General features: G+C 42.3%; 1 protein-coding gene and 1 non-coding gene across 4 annotated transcripts in view; both read right to left on the bottom strand.

The window, feature by feature from the left end:
* Positions 1–16,399, bottom strand: part of RFFL (ring finger and FYVE like domain containing E3 ubiquitin protein ligase) — an 84,458-nt gene that overhangs the window by 45,165 nt on the left and 22,894 nt on the right. The gene's annotated exons all lie outside the window — the stretch shown is intronic.
* LOC120367056 (small nucleolar RNA U13) lies at positions 3,009–3,115 on the bottom strand. The gene has a single exon (XR_005581556.2). It is a non-coding gene; the product is annotated as a small nucleolar RNA U13 (small nucleolar RNA).

Genomic DNA, 16,399 nt, shown 5'->3' with positions numbered 1-16,399 from the left:
GACAGAGCGAGACTCTGTCTCAAAAAATAAAAATAAAATAAAAATCATGAGTCTCAGACACTTTCTGGATTTCCCATGCTTCATACTGACATCTGACTTAGAGTAAGCAATAAAAACTTAAATAGGGCTGAGATAAGCAAATTAAGCCTAAAACAAAAGTTGGAATATGAGGGCTGGGAAAAAAGAGCAAGAAAATTTGAAAACATTTTAATAATTAAATGTTAACCCCTTTTCAAATGCAGAAGGAACAGATTCCGAGAAGCGAGTGAGACGGTTAAACAGCTCTTTGGTGAACACTGCTTCAAATCCAACCTGCTACCAACTGGACAAAGTCTACTTTTCAGCATTGCAAAAGCCTTCAATTTTAGACACCTAAAGGCTCCACTTCAAGTGTAACTTTCCACTACTTTCAAAGATTTGGTGGTTTCCCAGGCCACATTCAGTTCTAGAAGTAAACACTGGGCAACAAATACTCGTTTCATGGACAAGTCATTTAGCCTCTTTCGGTCTGTTTTCTCATCTGGAAAACAGGAAGGCTGAACTACACTCATCTCTAATGTTTTCTCCAGCTGTAGAAAAAATTTGAGGATTAAATATTAACAGTTAACAGAAGTTTCTGTGGCTTCCTGTATTATTTCTTTAGTCAAATAAGATCACACCACGACACTCCAGCCTGGGTGACAGAGCAAGATTCCGTCTTAAAAAAAAAAAAAAAGATGCCTCTGACATCCCACATCCCACACGGTGAATAAGATGCCCTGATCTATCTACCCAGTACGCAAAATTTTTTTTCCCCTTTCCCTTGAAACAAGCATCAGAAAATTTCCCTCTTGAAAGCAATATACTGACAAATCTTAAGTACTATTCTTTATACATGGTCTTTTCTTAAAGTCTTGATGTAATCACCACTCAATTCCCATGCTGGTCATCTGATTCGTGGAGAAACTCGAGCCACAAAAGGATGGAGAAAATTCGACCAGCAGCATGTGGCACACCCACACAGTGACTGCTAATGGGGAAAGAATGATGCAAAATCTGGGTTAAAAAAAAAAAGGGAGTGGTAAAGACAAGTTCAATGAGTCAGTGCAAAGGAAAACACAGTTTAATAGAAAAGAAAGAAAAGGAAATGTGAAAGGAAGAAGAAAAGCAAAAAAGGGAGGGCATCTATAAACAATGAGCATACACTTAAATCTGAAATTCCTTTCAGTTATTCATTCATTCATCCAATAGGTATCAAATGCCCACTATGTGCAGGGAACTGAACTAGGGCAAAGACAAAGGTCAACCAGACAGATCTGCTCAGTGAGGCCATGGTCTAGTAGGAGAGAGATGGGTATGTACACAAACAGCTATACTACATGGCAGAAAGTGTAATGTGCCACAAAGGAGACATAAAAAAGAATTCTCTACTATGAGAATCAAGAGGAAGTGATTACTCCCAGTGACGGATCAGACTAAGGAGGCTTCATGAAAAGAATGACATTCCAAGCCAAAAGCACAACAGAAACAAGGGTACCCAGGTAGGAAATCAAGGATATATAGGAGCAGTGAGTAGCTGGCAACAGCTAGTGATCCAGAGAGCCATGTCTAAATTGGATACCTGGACTGGAGCCAGATTGAGTTTTCAGAAATTGGCATTAGTATCTGAATTTAAGTCTAGTGGAGGAGGAAGGGGACAGAAAGGAGTTGACAGACTAGGAGCCAGAGGAAACTAAAAAACTTAACTCGAGGGGCGGGGGAGAGGAGGAGGTGGTAGAAAAAAACAAAACAAAACAAAACAAACAAACAAAAAGCTTAGCCCATAAAATTAGGATAATAAAATCAATACAAAATCAATGTGTACAGATACGTAAAATTCCTCCAAAGAGACAGAGTATCTTCCAAACCAAAAGCAAGAAAAGGACAAAAAGGCTTGGATGACTATATTAATATACAGGTATTCAAACAAAGAATGTGACCACATCTAAGACTGATTAGCAAAGAAATCTGGAAAAAATCTAGAAAAAACTAGGAGGGGCATTTTGACTCCAGAACTGCTCAAGGCCAAGAAACACTAGAGCTACACAACATCTCTGCAGTGCAACACGGTTATTTCATGAAGCTTAAATGGGAACAACATATAGTAGCAGCTAGGGGTATGGGCTCTTACAGGCAGAGAGACTTGGTTCAAATCTCAGATCAGTGTCTTATCAGCTTGAACAGAGCCTTGGTTTCCTCATTTGTAAATTGAAGATAATTTGCTTACTTTGCAGGAGGATCACTGGGAGAATGAAATGCCCTACTGTATGCAAAGTACTTAATGTAATACCAGCCATTATGGGAAACAATCAATAATCTTTTTTGTAACTGTATTCTCCCCCACAAACCATTCTATCCTATAATTCCATGCTCACTAAGCAAGCTTGATATTATTAAATTTGATTTTCCAGATCTCCTGATATTGAAAAGCAATTATCCTAACAAATTCCAGAATCTTGTTAACGGAAAAGGAATCCTACACCCTAAAATAATAAATTGGCGTTCCATTTTGAGCTCAATCACTGAAGTCTGAATACAATCCTGTCTTCAAGACTGATTATTTCCAGGTTCTCAACAAAATACATTTTGTGACCTAAGACTAGACTGACAACACAGTGACAAAAGTCCTGAGGGATCATCCTGAGAAGTTAGACTGGCATCACCCTGGCCAGCCCTACCTAATGCCACCTTCACTCTACAAGCTAACTTGTATAATACTTTATTCCCATACTTCTCCTCCACCTTCCACCCTTCTCATACCCTTCAATCATTAACTACAGTGAAGCACTTTCCCTTCCTCTCTAACCTTGTAGAAGTCACATAGCTCATCTTATCAATTTTTGCGTTTTCCTCCATATCCCAATATAACTTGCATCAAAAGAACCACAATAAATATTTACTGCAAAACACAATTTTGCTTAACAACACAAGCCATTGCATTCCACCATTCTCACAGACTGAAGCCCCTTCTTTCTGATTTATTTTTCTCACATCAGATATGTAATGCGCTGACTTTGTAGTAACAAGGCTTGAAGGAGACATCTCTCATATGTGTGCATGAAAACTCAATCATCACACTTATGAACAACAAAAGAATCCCCTTTCTGATTTACTGAACTCATTCTATGCTTTTCTTCTTCCTTGCCTTCGCCCACCTCTCCATTCCTAAACTGCCAGATTATTATAGAAAAATCAGAAGACTTTATTTAACTGGGTTGCTAACAAATTCATACAGCTGAGGCTAAACCATCACTGGGCTCTAAAAGCCTTTCATTCATCTCTAGCTGATGTTCTGATGGGACTTTCCAAAGAGCAGTGTCATGCAAGGTTTAGGAGCACGAGACCTGGGACAGACAGAATTCATAGTCTTTTTCCTGTGTGAGGAGTCAAGGTGATTAATTCTCTAAGCTTCATTTTCCTCATCTGTAAAATGGAGTACCTAAATGAGGTCATTTACACAAATCCTTAACACTAGCAGAGTGACAGCCTTAGAGTAGGCGCTTAGTAAATACCAATCTAACAGCTTTTAAAATCTTGCCTTCAAACACACACTTCTCTATGAAAGTTTGTGCAAGGCAAACTCTTTGCGATCTTCCTTTTTCTTCAATTCCCAACTTCCCTAAGAAAGTAGCTGATACTCTGCCTTCACTTCTCCATCACACACTCATTCATTAACTCAATTTCATTTCTGTGGAAAGCCCTTTCTCCATGGTCACCAATGATCTTCTGATGGATAAATGCATGGCTCTTTCCTATGTCCTCAACCTTCATGATCTACCTGTAGCCCCATACATCCAAAATCTACCCAAATTCTTTATGAATCTATCCTCAGAGGGTTACCAAAAATTCTAGACATATAAAATATAACTATAATTAAGCATTAGGCCAGGTGTGGTGGCTCACCTGTTATCCCAGTACTTTGGGAGGCTGAGGAGTGCGGGGATCACCCGAGGTCAGGAGTTCAGGACCGCCTGGCCGAAATGGTGAAACCCTGTCTCTACTAAAAATACAAAATTAGTCGGGTGTGGTGGCACATGCCTGTAGTCCCAGCTACTCAGGAGGCTGAGGCAGGAGAATGCTTGAACTCGGGAGGCGGAGGTTGCAGTGAGCTGAGATTGTGCCACTGTCCTCTAGCCGGGACCACAAGAGCAAAATTCCATCTCGGGAAAAAAAAAAAAAAAAAAAAAAAAAAAAAAAAAAAATTAGCATTGGCTGGGCACGATGGCTCACGCCTATAATCTTAGCACTTTGGGAGGCTGAGGTGGGTGGATCACCTGAGGTCAGGAGTTCAAGACCAGCCTGGCCATCATGGTGAAACCCCATCTTAAAAAAAAGAAAAATAGCATTAATCAGGCTGCACTTTGATCCATTTCTTTGTAACCAAAAGTCACTAGCACTAGATACTGACCATCTGCATCCCTACTGTTTCTAAAGAAAGGACTGCCGGGCGCGGTGGCTCAAGCCTGTAATCCCAGCACTTTGGGAGGCCGAGGCGGGTGGATCACGAGGTCGAGAGATCGAGACCATCCTGGTCAACATGGTGAAACCCCGTCTCTACTAAAAATACAAAAAACTAGCTGGGCGTGGTGGCGCGTGCCTGTAATCCCAGCTACTTAGGAGGCTGAGGCAGGAGAATTTCCTGAGCCCAGGAGGCAGAGGTTGCGGTGAGCCGAGATCGCGCCATTGCACTCCAGCCTGGGTAACGAGAGCGAAACTCCGTCTCAAAAAAAAAAAAAAAAAAAAAAGAAAGGACTTCTGGGCCGGGCTCGGTGGCTCACGCCTGTAATCCTAACACTTCAGGAGGCCAAGGAAGGTGGATCACAAGGTCAGGAGTTCAAGACCAGCCTGGCCAAGATGGTGAAACCCCATCTCTACTAAAAAATACAAAAATTAGCTAGGCATGGTGGCACGTGCCTATAGTCCCAGCTATTCGGGAAGCTGAGTCAGGGGAATTGCTTAAACCTGGGAGGTGGAGGTTGCAGTAAGCCAAGATTGCGCCACTGCACTCCAGCCTGGGAAACAGAGTGAGACTCTGTCTCAAACAAAAAAAAAAAAAAAAAAGAAGATATGATCTCTGACATTAGAAGCGTAAGGCTTCTAAAACCTGTTTAAGAATTGCTGCCGGGCGCGGTGGCTCAAGCCTGTAATCCCAGCACTTTGGGAGGCCTAGGCGGGTGGATCACGAGGTCAAGAGATTAAGACCATCCCAGTCAACATAGTGAAACCCCGTCTCTACTAAAAATACAAAAAATTAGCTGGGCATGGTAGCACGTGCCTGTAATCCCAGCTACTCAGGAGGCTGAGGCAAGAGAATTGCCTGAACCCAGGAGGCGGAGGTTGTGATGAGCCAAGATCGCGCCATTGCACTCCAGCCTGGGTAACAAGAGCGAAACTCTGTCTCAAAAAAAAAAAAAAGAAAAAAAAGAATTGCTTAAGATATTTTTCAGATCCCAAATTCTGGTAAAACAGCTGATGCCAACCAGTTTGAAGATCCTCAGAGCAAAATGAAATCAGCATGACAGTTTTTTCATCCCCTGGTCCCATTTCTTCACCTTTCACTCTCTCACCAACCAACAAGCTCCACACTCCAGCCTACTCCAAAATTCTTAAAAACCCTAGCTCCAGACTCAGGGAGATGGATTTGCAGTTCCCTCTCATCTGCTCAGTCTGCGGCCCTACAATTAAACCCTGCCCCCAAGTCTTTCGTATTGACTTGCCACACATTAGGCAGCACACTTACTCCAGATACACTTGAATTCCTCTTACAGGCTCCTTCTCCCACACTGGCTCCCACTGCAAGTGCAGTAGCTTGACTCACCTTTGACATAAATGACCACTTTTGCTTCCTTGTTTTCCTCCCCTGATTCCTCCTTTTGCCCCCTGCCTATGCCCTAGGGTTCTGTAATCCTTATTTTTTCTTTCCTTCTCTAGTGAATGTTATTGGTTCTACTTTTTTAATGCATCCTACAGCTATCCCATTCTCACTATGTTCACTGCCATACCTGCGCTATCTGCCATAATCCTTCTCAAGAAGGGAGACAGCCGGGCGCAGTGGCTCATGCCTGTAGTCCCACCACTTTGGGAGGCCAAGGCAGGTGGATCATGAGGTCAGGAGTTCAAGACCAGCCTGGCCAACATAGTGAAACCCCATCTCCACTAAAAATACAAAAATTAGCTGGGCATGGTGGCAGGCACCTATAGCCTCAGCTACTCAGGAGGCTGGGGCAGGAGAATCACTTGAACCTGGGAGACAGAAGTAGCGGTGAGCCAAGATAACACCACTGCATTCCAGCCTGGGCAACAAGAGCAAAACTCTGTCTCAGAAAGAAAGAGAAAGAAAGAAAGAGAGAGAAAGAAAAAGAGAGAGAGAGAGAAAGAGAGAGAAAGAAAGAAAGGAAGACAGACAGACAGAAAGACAAACACTTCCTTACTGGTCCCTTCTTTGTGACTCTCTATTCTCTACAGAGTAGCCAGGGTAATCTTTTATTCAGAAAAAGAATCTCTGCTGGTCATTTTCCATTTGAAGCCTTCAATGGTGTCCCACCACAATTTTTCTTTTTTTTAGATGGAGTTTTCCAGCCCAGGCTGGAGTGCAGTGGTGCAATCTCGGCTCACTGCAACATCCGCCTCCCAGTTCCAGCAATTCTCCTGCCTCAGCGTCCCAAGTAGCTGGGATTACAGGCATGCGCCACCATGCCTGGCTAAAATTTTTTCTGTTTTTAGTAGAGATGGGGTTTCACCATGTTGGCCAGGCTTGATCTTGAACTCCTGACCTCAGGTGATCTGCCCACCTCAGCCTCCCAAAATTCTGGGATTACAGGCATGAATCATCATGTGCGGCTCCACCACACTTTTGAGTGAAGGCTAGTCTCCCTATCTAGCCCACCAAGTCTTCATGTGATGTGGGCTCTTCCTGCCTCTCCCACTTTACGTCATGCAGCTCTCCCACTTCCTTCACTTACCTCGCTCTGTCCTTCAGTCACCTTCTTTCAATTCCTCAAAAATTATAAATTATTTATTGCCCCAGGCCCACAAACTTGGGGTTCCTTTCCTAGCTGGAACATTCTCCCTAGCTGTTTTCACAAGACTGGTGCCTTCTCAGACTGCAGTTCACCTTCCCTATAACATAGCTGTCTGGCACACAGTGGGAGCTTACCAAGCATCTGTGAAAGGAACAGATTTCATATTCTCTAGTCAGGTAACTCCCAAAAGTGAATATCTGGAATCAGTCTCACCCTTCAGATCAGTGCCTCATTTCTAAATGCCTGCTAAACTTCCATACCCCAAATTTAGCATACTAGATACAAATCCAACCCTTTACCTTTTCCCAAACCAGTTTCTCCAGTTTTCTGAAATTATACGAGCAATATGATCCACAGTTTCCACTTCAGAACAAAGAATTCCCCATTCATTTGCTCCACCTGTCCAAAATTCTAATCATCTTTAAAACTAAATTCGAATATCATTTCATTCATTCATGCATTCAACCAACCACTTATTCATTCGACAAATACTGAGTGCCTTTTATGAGGCAGATACTCCAAAGCAAAGCAGATATATTTTTGTCTTACACATCAAACAATCATACAAATATTGAATTGTGAACTAAAAAAAGGAATGAAGGAAAAATGCTAGACACCATGAGAAAAAAAAAAATAAGTGAGAGGCATGAAGAAACACTGTTCTGATGATGGGCTGATTGAATGAAATACAATTTAATTTACACTAGGCAGACTGGAAGGAAGAACACACTAGACAGAGGATTCAATCAAGTCCTAGAAACAGGAGAAACTAGATCTATCTCAAGTACACAACATTTTGCCTTACATATACTTATCTGTCCCCCAACCATACTCATTTTCCTGATAGTTACCTGAAAGAAAGGACATAGAGTGTCTTTTTTTCTTGGCGGGGCCAGCGGTGGCAGGGTGAGGCGGAAGGGGCGAAGTCTTGCTCTATCACCCAGGCTGGAGTGCAGTGGCACAATCTTGGCTCACCACAACCTCCACCTCCTGGATTCAAGCGATTCTCTGCCTCAACCTCCCCAGTAGCTGGGATTACAGGTACCAGCCACCACATCCAGCTAATTTTTGTATTTTTAGTAGAGGCAGGTTTTTACTATTTGGCCAGGATAGTCTTGAACTCCTGACCTTGTGATCTACCTGCCTAGGTCTCCCAAAGTGTTGGAATTACAGGCGCGAGCCACCGTGCCCGGCCTAGAGTGTCTCTTATATACCAACACAACACCCCCAGGAGATACTGAGTCGCTGGTCTGGTACCAAGGAGCTTATGCTTGTAAAAAGCTCCCAGATGACTCTATATGCAACCAAATTTGTAAATCATATGCTCAAACTACCCATTTACTAAATATGTATTGATTATTCTCTCATGAAAAATCTGTAAGGTCAGTGGGATAAATTGTATCTAAAATTGGTAAGAATCATCCCAACCACACCGCATGCCCTTTTGCAATGTGACTTTTACCCTCTGTCCTTTAGAGGTAAAGTCAATGTCCCCTCCTCTTGTATCTGGGCTATAATTGTGACTTACTCTGACCAAAAGAATGGGGCAAAAGTGATGATGTATGACTGCCAGGCCTAGTTCCTAAGTGATCCTGCAGCTTCTATTATGGCCCTACCACCACGGAAAAGGAGCTCGATCTAGATTTTTTTTTTTTTTTTTTTTTTTTTTTTTGGAGACAGAGTCTCACTATGTCGTCAGGCTGGAGTGCAGTGGTGGGATCTTGGGTCACTTCAACCTCCGCCTCCTGGGTTTAAGTGATTCTCCTGCCTCAGCCTCCTGAGTAGCTGGGACTACGGGCGCACCCCACCATGCCCAGCTAATTTTTGTATTTTTAGTAGAGACGAGGTTTCACAGTGTTGAGCAGGATGGTCTTGATCTCTTGACTTCCTGATCCGCCTGCCTCGGCCTCCCAAAGTGCTGGGAGTACAGGCGTGAGCCAACATACCCAGCCTTTGTTTTGTTTTGTTTTGTTTTTGAGACAGTCTCGCTCTGTCGCCCAGGTTTGAGTGCAATGGCATGATCTTGGCTCACTGCAACGTCCACGTCCTGGGCTCAAGTGATTCTCCCGTCTCAGCCTCCCAAGTAGCTGGGATTACAGGTGCCTGCCACCATACCTAGCTAATTTTTCTATTTTTAGTACAGATGGGATTTCACTATGTTGGTCAGGCTGGTCTCAAACTCCTGACCTCAGGTGATCCAACCACCTCGGCCTCTCAAAGTGGTGGGATTACAGGCGTGAGCCACTAAGCCCAGCCATTCGATATATATTTATGAGTGATGAGAGACCAAGAAAGAACACTCACAGAGAATCAAAATATCCCAGCCAACAGCTAGCACCAAGTGTACAGACCTGACTGTAGTCATCTTGGATCCTCCAGCTCAATTAGCATCACATAAGGCAAAGAAATGTGTCCTCCTTTCCTGAACTACTAACCTACAAAATCATAGGCAATAAAATGGTTATCATGTTATGCCACCAGAAGTCTTAGGGTAATTTGTCACACAGTAATAGGTAACTGAAACAGTCAGAAATTCAACACTCTCTTGGGCAGTCATTCAAACATTTCCCCACTCTGATGATCAAAAAACTCTTCCTCATATTCATCAAAATTGCTCCTCCTTCAATTTAAGATCATTTCCTCTTAAATCTTTGAAGTACATGAAGAATAATTAATCAAAATCCCCCTGGCAAAAACCATCCTTGTACTTGAAGATGGTAATCAAGCCATCCCTTAGCTTTTCCTTCTCTAGGCTAAAATCTTTCTCCCTTTTTAAAAACTTACCATGATAAGACCTATTTTTCAACCTTTTAATCATTTTGATTATCCCCTCAAGTATTAGGGGACCAAAATTGAATGCCATATGCCAATATCTAACAGAGATTATTTCCTAGCTCTAATGGTTCATCTTTCTTTTTTTTTTTCTTTTTTGGTTCATCTTTCTATAATGGAATTTCACGTAGTCCCAAATATGGCATTTTAGCAATCTAAAAGTTGAGATGCGCTCTACAATGTTAATTACTTACTAGAATAACCATAAAAAGTTTTCTGCTCTTAACATTCAGCTTACTCCATTCGGGGATGACTGCTTTCACTCACCAGGCTGGTGTGACACTCCAGCAGGGCAGCAAGTTTTCACAATTTCCAGATATTTTAAATATAATAGAAAAACTTTATTTTATAATAGAAAAACTTAAGAGGTTGCAGCGGGCACACTATTAATTTCAATCAAGGTTTCTAACCACAACCAGGGCCTTCCCATAGGTCAGGCAGATTCTGAGTACCTCCTCCTTCTACCTTGATGATAAGGTGGCCTTGTAAAAAGGCAAGACCTTTACTTTAGCACGTGCCTATCGAGCAAAGGCACCATTTCTGTGGAACCTGCTAGAGTATATTTAACTACTATATTAAGAGACAAACCAGTTGCTTAATGCAGTGTGAGAACCACGTTTTCTCTCCAAGTCTTACCTGAATGTATGTATGCTTCAGTATCAGACTAGCTTTATAATCACTAGTAAAATAGGGATCATAAATAAAGCCTACCCAACACAAATAAAATAGTATGAGGAAAATAATTTTGTAGAACACCACAAAAATGTTGTGATATTGGGGGACTAGATCTCAGCAAGCCCTTTAAATCTTTAAATTAACTTTGAATGGTTACTTGACGGTTGCAGGTAACACATACAAAATAGGCAGCCATGGGCTCATGCTCATCAAGTAGAAATTAAAAAAAAAACATGCCATCTAACAAAAAAGCTTATGGAATTTCTAACACTGCAAAGAATAATGGTTTGACTCTGGAGATCCACATCAGCCACTCTCTCTGATGGTGCCAGGCTCTAGTACAGGGATACCAAGTTCAGTCAAGGAACTCAACAGTCTAGTGGAAGACACAGACACTGCTGTCTGTCAGAGAAGACAGAGAAATCAGAGAAGACGTATATATGAACTAAGTGTCCTGAGGGATGAGTGTCTTGCCAGTTAGAGAAGGGGAGTCCATTAGAAAAAGGTGGAATCCTAAAAGACATGGTATATCCATGGAATGTTAAAATGAGAAGTTCAGTGAAGCCAGAGACGAGAGAAATGGCCAGGGGAGAGGGTGATAAGATGGTAACAGCAATATGTAGGAAAGAATTCAACTTTGAAAGGTTTTAGAGGTCTAACTAAGGAAAAAATAGGGAATCAATGGTACCTTGAAAGAACAGATTAGATGTAGACTTTAAAAAGATAACTTGGGCAACAATATGGAGAAGATAGAAGCAAGGAAGGACTTATGATGGATTGGCCATTTGATAAAGGTCTGAACCAGGAGTTACAAACCCAAATTCCTAAAGGCAAGGTAGATAAAATGCTAAGTCTTTAGTATGTGAGATGTCAGAGAATGGTGGTATCTGTAATCTTTGAAGAGTGCAGGCCCTGCCTAAAAGTTTTGGAACACAAAATCTTAAGCCTTTAGGCTGATTTATTTATTTATTTTTAACATGGAGTCTCTCTCTGTGCCTAGGCTGGAGCTCAGTGGCATGATCTAGGCTCACTGCAACCTCCGCCTCCTGGGTTCAAGTGATTCTCCCTCCTCAGCCTCCCAAGTAGCTGGTAACACAGGCAGTGGCCACCATGCCTGGCGTGCTTTTTTTTTTTTTTAATAGAGATGGGGTTTCACCATATTGGCCAGGGTAGTCTCAAACTCTTTTTTTTTTTTTTCAAACATATATATATATATATATATATATATATATATAGAGAGAGAGAGAGAGAGAGAGAGAGAGAGAGAGAGAAAGAGTGAGTCTCACTGTTGCCCAGGCTAGAATGCAGTGGCGAGATCCTGGCTCACTGCAACCTCTACCTCCTGGGTTCAAGGGATTCTCCTGCCTCAGCATCCCAAGTAGCTGGGATTAAGGTGCGTGCCACCATGCCCAGCTAATTTTGTGTTTTTAGTAGAGATGGGGTTTCACCATGTTAGCCAGGCTGATCTCGAACTCCCAAGTTCAGGTGATCTGACCGCCTTGGTCTCCCAAAGTGCTAGCATTACAGGCGTGAGCCACCATGCCCAGCCTGCTTTCAAATGTCCAGTTTTTGACCTCTTGTAAATTAAAGCAATGACAGTGGGATGAAAAAAAGCCACACATCAAACAGTATTCCAATGAAATCAGAAGGGTTTAGCACATTTAAAGATGTGAGCATAAAAAGAATGAACAGGGCTGGGCACAGTGGCTCACACCTGTAAACCCAGCACTTTGGGAGGCTGAGGTGGGTAGATCACAAAGTTAAAAGACTGAAAGCATCCTGGCCAACATGGTGAAACTCTATCTCTACTAAAAGTACAAAAATTAGCCAGGCGTGGTGGCAGATGCCTGTAATTTCAGCTACTTGGGAGGCTGAGGCAGAAGAATTGCTTGAACCTGGGAGGCAGAGGTTGCAGTGAGCCGAGATTGCACCACTGCACTCCAGCCTGGGGGACAAGAGCAAGACTTCCTCTCAAAAACAAAAAAATTAGCTGGGTGTGGTGGCACACGCCTGTAGTCCCAGCTATTTGGAAGGCTGAGGCAGGAGAATTGCTTGAACCTGGGAGGCAGAGGTTGCAGTGAGCCAAGATCATGCCGCTACACTCCAGCCTGACAACAAAGCAAGACTCAGTCAAAAAAAAAAAAAAAACAGAATGAACAGGAAGATTCCATAGACAATTAACAGAGTTCAAACATATAGCAATATAAGTAGATACTGGATAAATGAAATAATGAGTTTAGTTGTGTATGTGTTAAATTTAAAATGCTTTCTTCAGCTGGGCATGGTGGCTTATAGCTGTAATCCCAGCACTTTGGGAGGCCAAGGTGGGCAGATTTCTTGAGGTCAGGAGTTTGAGAACAGCCTGACCAACATGGTGAAACCCTGTCTCTACTAAAAATACAAAAATTAACTAGGCATGGTGGCGTGTGGGTGTAATCCCAGCTGCTCAGGAGGCTGAGCCAGGAGAATCTCTTGAACCCTGGAGACGGAGGTTGCACTGTGCCACTGCACTCTAGCCTGGGCCACAGAATGAAACCCTTCCTCAAAATAAATAACAAAATGTTTTTATTTTTTGTTTGAAATGCAGTCTCGACCTGTCACCCAGGCTGGACTGTAGTGGTGCAATCTTGGCTCACTGCAATCTCTGCTTCTCAGATTCAAGCAATTCTCGTGCCTCAATCTCCAGAGTAGCTGGGATTATAGGTGTATGCCACCACATTCAGCTAATTTTTGTATTTTTAGTAGAGACACGGTTTCACCATGTTGGCCAACTTGGTCTCGAACTCTTGATCTCAAGTGAACCACCTGCCTCGGTCTCCAAAAGTGTGGGGATTACAGGCATAAGCCACGGTGCCCAGCTGGAAAAAAAAAAAAAAATTTATTTTGAACACCCTGGTAGGTTTGTGAAGGTGGAGAAAGTTTGTCAAGATTTGTCAAGTTGGAAATAAGGATGCGAAGTTGGAGAGTGATAGTTGGGCCAGTAAAACATAAGGGTATCTGAATTTTTAGGCATATTTGAGATAGTTGGCCTCATCTATGGCTAAGTGGAAGTATGTAAAAAAAGAAATGAGATAGTTGGAAGAAGAAGTTTGGGGAAGAATAAAGAGATACTTAAGGTAAAGCCTTAGAGCATCTCAATATTTATGGGACAGTCAAAATAATGAGAATAAATACTAGAAGGATACTCTGGAAACTCAGCAGAGGAGAAATGAAGAGGGTGGCTGGGGAAAAAGGGTTCAACGGTATTAAACGCTAGGCAGAGATTAAGACGGAGGTTGAAACTGGGACACCGGGTTTGGTAATTAAGAGTTCACTGCTGATATTCAGGAAAGGAAGGATAGAAAAAGGGATAGAAGCCAAAGTAACGAAGAGTTGACAAGAGGATAGGCGTTGAGAAAGTACAATACAGGCTCTTGCTCATTTGACCCTTACTGAGAACCTACAATATGCAAAGTACCATGGATACAATTCTAACAAAGGAGACCCTGATCCTCAATACACACTATGGCTGGAGTAAATACCAGGTTCTCCTGAGTACTCATCCAGCCTTGGAAAATAAGGAAAGGCTTTGCTGAAGAGGTGATTTCTAGGCTGAAACCAGTTGGCCAGGTTAAGCTTGGGGAAAGTGTGTAAGAGAAGGCTTATATGTGCAAAGGTCTAAGGTGAAAAAGAACATGGGTAATTTGTTGGAATTATAAGGAGCAGAAACATAATTTTGAGGGTGACGACTACCTAGAGATAACATAGTCTTGACTAGGTGAAGGGCTCAAAAGTTTGGAGAGGAGATAGGGTAGTAGCCTAGTAGAATTACAGATGAGGGAGGTTCTTCCTAATAATTCGGAAAGGAATACCAGAACAAACTCACTGGTAAGCCAGTGTTGTCCACAACTCAATATTTAGTTAGTAGGAAGGTAAGCAAATGTCCTTTACCTCTTTTTCTTTAACAATGGTTTACTTTGACTAAAGTATTTCTCACTACACACACACACACACACACACACACACACACACAGAAAACACAAGAACAAACCATGTTACAGCAAAAGCTGTAAACCTAAAGTTTTACTTCTCTGGGGTTTATATAATCAATGGTTTAATTGGACTTAATGCCACATCCAGATCCCAAATAAAAGAAAACTTTTCCCATAAGTACCCTTCTAAAGAGCTGAAGGACTGACTTTAGGATACCCAAATTGGGCCAGCCGTGGTGGCTCACGCCTGTAATCCCAGCACTTTGGGAGGCCAAGGCAGGCGGATTACCTGAAGTTGAAAGACCAGCCTGACCAACATGGCAAAACCCCATCTCTACCAAAACTACAAAATTAGCCAGCATGGTGGCGGGACTGTAACCTCAGCTACTCAGGAGGCTGAGGCAGGAGAATCACTTGAACCCAGGAGGTGGAGGTTGTAGTGATCTGAGATCACGCCATTGTACACCAGCCTGGGCAACAAGAGGGAAACTGTGTCTAAAAAAAACACCTGACTCATTTCTGAAGACAGGATTTTTCAATTTCTAATGCAGTTTCATCTAGCTAATGAAACTTAAGAAAATAGTCTGGGGTTACCTAATTTTGCCTGTTTCAAAATATTGCCACAGCAGAAAGCAAGCTGTCTCTAGTTCCTGTGGCTGAGGTCGTTGGGAGCCATGTTCAGATGAGATCATCTCAGGAACCAAGAACACCGGCTTTCATGCAAAGTGAATGGTGCCGCCTGGGGACTTCTCTTTGGTAAGCAAGATTGCAACAGAGCAGGCAGTTTACCCAGGGCAGTGCTGACTCATGCTGGGCAAAACTTGTATTTCCCAAACAACTCAGCCTGAACCAACTGCAATCAACTGCAACCTAGGAAAGCAGCACTCCACTGATTGTTTTAAATCATGTGCTGATTACTAGGGGCAGTAATCATTCCCCCACTGCTGGTAACCTGGCCACCTCCGGAGTCCTTACCCAAAAAAGTTCCAGTAGCCAGTTTCTAAAATTTCATCTGAGAACAGGCTAGGGCTGGGGACAGCAAGATTACTGAACATAGCAGGTTAACAGCTCTGAAGATTTCCCCAGGAGGCTGATAAAAAGTCACTTTGCATTTACAAATTAGAACATTTGGGTCAGTGGACTCAGGGAACTTGCCCAGTCATCATTAGTTGGTCAAATCATTAGGGTGAATTTTTGTCAGTTCTAACCAGGCTCATTGTTCTTTTTTCCCACTAGGCCTCCTCTGACCTCTCTATTTCCTTAGACAACTCAAGTTCTCTCATTAAGTTAGACACACTGGAATTTTTTTTTTTTAATCAGCTGCCACATTCTCTATGCTAAAGCCAAATCATCTACCCTCACATGTACTGGATGCATATGGAATATAGAAGACTATGAAAATCACCTTAACACTTGCTCTGAAAAGAAAAATCCCTAAATTTATGTCAATCCTCATTTATTAGCCTGCTTATTAAAAAATCAATTCTGGAATGACTAGCTGATCAACAGCTATTAATTACTGAAACTGCCCTGACAGGCTAGAATTGACATTGGTGTTACACAAAGAAAACAAAAGATCAAGTCCTTGCTTTCTGTGTGCTTTAATTTGACAAGAGAGAAACTATTAGATCCTTCTGTTTCCTGCTTAAAATGTATGACAGTTCCCCACGGCCATCAGCTCTTTCTTAGCGGGGCATTTGAGGCCTCTGCACCTAGCTTCGTTCATCCTTCAAGGTAGATCTCACATGCTATGAACTCTGAATGTAGCTGCCAACTCAGCTTGTCATTAATAAATGTTAGGTTAATTAAAATGTACCTGCAGACAGAATTCGGGTTAAAAACTATACTACTTAATTCTATTCCTTTTTAAGGGGCTAGTTT

Source organism: Saimiri boliviensis, chromosome 17 (assembly GCF_048565385.1).
Source record: "Saimiri boliviensis isolate mSaiBol1 chromosome 17, mSaiBol1.pri, whole genome shotgun sequence".
Taxonomy (NCBI): Eukaryota; Metazoa; Chordata; class Mammalia; order Primates; family Cebidae; genus Saimiri; species Saimiri boliviensis.
Note: the sequence above shows the minus strand (reverse complement) of the source record. Positions and strands in the feature narration are given on the sequence as shown.